Below are 1,995 nucleotides of genomic sequence, written 5' to 3'. Positions count from 1 at the left end.
GCCTGGTCTCCCCTAACTGCCTTCCCCTGATGGCCTGGTCACCCCCAACTGCCCTCCCCTGCAGGCCTTGTCTCCCCGCAACAGCCCTCCCCTGCCAGCCTGGTCCATCCCTACTGACCTCCCCTGTAGGCCTGGTCCCCCGCAACTGCCTTCCCCTGCTGGCCTGGTCCCCCCCAGCTGCCCTCCCCTGCAGGTCTGGTTCACCCCCAACTGCCCTCCCCTGCAGGCCCAGTCACCCCTAATTGCCCTCCCCTGCTGGCCATCTTGTGGCGGCCAACTTATGTCCACATGGGGGCGGCCATCTTGTGTGTTGGAGTGATGGTCAATTTGCATATCACCTCTTTATTAGATAGAATAGGACAGCCATCGTATATGCATGAGGTCCATCGGTGACCAAAACGTTGAGACATGTGACTGCAATGACCTCCCACGGGACAGGAAGAGGTGATGCACTGCCAGAAGAAGGGATGAACGTGTACAAGGCAACATTCGAATGACCACTCTCCTATGTTTTATGCAGAAATAGTGAGGCGGCATGTTATGGCTTTTATTGTGTCTCCCCAAAAGACACATTGAAATCCTAACCTCCAGGACCAAGGTCATTACAGATATAACTAGTTAAGATGGGGTCACCTTGGAGTAGGGTGATCATTAATCTAATATAACTGGTGTCCTTATAAGAAAGAAAATATTCATGATACTTGTTAAAGAGAGGGAAGGTGGATTTCATTCAGGGGCACTGTTGAGATAGGTATAGGGACCATGACAGTGGGGTTTTGCAATAGGAGAGAGAGATTGAGCTCGACTTTTGAGCCCAACCAGGAAAAGTGGGAATTTATAGCCAAACAACAGGATGAGGGTCAGTGGATAGAAAATTCCTCAGAGGAAACAGCAAGATAAGGAGGGATTTATTGGTAAACTCACCTAACAGGATTCTTGCTGAAGGCAGGCCAGGGTGATCAGATGCTCTCTGAGGGATGGTGGGGGAAGCCGAGCCCCATCAGATATTGAGGCTGGTAATCAGATACTGAGGGTAGGGGATTCTGGCTAAAACTGAGTGAATCAAAGAAGGACATGGAACTCCAAAAGTCAAGGCCTTGTTTGAGAATAGAGGTCACGGGGATCCGACGCCAAGGACAGAGTCCTTAGCAGGAAGACCACCTTGTGGAGATGGAGGCAGAGATGACAATGGTATATCCACAAGCCAGGGAACGCGTGGGTTTCTGGCCGTCACCAGCTCAGGGAGAGTCATGGGGCAGGTTCACCTTCAGCACTCGCACGGGAACCAACCCTGCTGATGCCTTGATTTCTAACTCCTCGCCTCCAGAACTTGAGAAAAAAAATTCTGGCTCTTTCTCCGCCATCAAGGTGCATGCGTTCGCTTCTCCTTCACCATGTCTTCCCACAAGACTTTCAGGATCAAGAGGTTCCTGGCCAAGAAACAAAAGCAGAATCGGCCCATTCCCCAATGAATTCGGATGAAAACTGGTAATAAAATCAGGTACAACTCGAAGAGGAGACATTGGAGAAGAACCAAACTGGGCCTATGAGAAATCACACATGAGAGATGACTCACATATTTATGCTGTATCCAGGTTGCCTACACCTATAAATGATTGAAAAGATGCTACTGTCTGGACAGTTGGGGCATTTTAATTGGAGAATTAATGGACTTGTGATTTTGCTCTGTTGATTTTTCCCCCCCCTGCAATAGTAGCATGGTTCAGTAATAAATGTGCGAGACCTTTTAAAAAATTAAAAAATAAAAAATAAAAAAATTCTGTTGTTTCAAGCCGCCCAGTGTGTGGAACTCTGTTACAGCAGCCTAGGAAACGAATACATGACCTCTTCCCCAGCTCCAATGGCCCCTGGACTCCTGGGCTCAGAACCACATAGAGTTCCTCAGGAAACCTCCCTCTATCTTCTGACCAGTTTCTGACCAAACCCCCCTCTCTGTGGGGGTTCAAAACCTAGTCTGTGAGTCTGGAAGGACAA

At 49.0% G+C, this 1,995-nt stretch overlaps 1 pseudogene across 1 annotated transcript; it reads left to right on the top strand.

The window, feature by feature from the left end:
* The first annotated feature begins 1,394 nt into the window (after positions 1-1,394).
* On the top strand, positions 1,395-1,595 carry LOC308244828 (large ribosomal subunit protein eL39-like; annotated as a pseudogene). Its single transcript has one exon. The product of its transcript is annotated as a large ribosomal subunit protein eL39-like (transcript).
* Positions 1,596-1,995: the final 400 nt, after the last annotated feature.

This window comes from Plecotus auritus, assembly GCF_963455305.1.
Source record: "Plecotus auritus genome assembly, chromosome: 3".
Taxonomy (NCBI): Eukaryota; Metazoa; Chordata; class Mammalia; order Chiroptera; family Vespertilionidae; genus Plecotus; species Plecotus auritus.
This window is presented reverse-complemented; position numbering and strand designations above follow the sequence as displayed.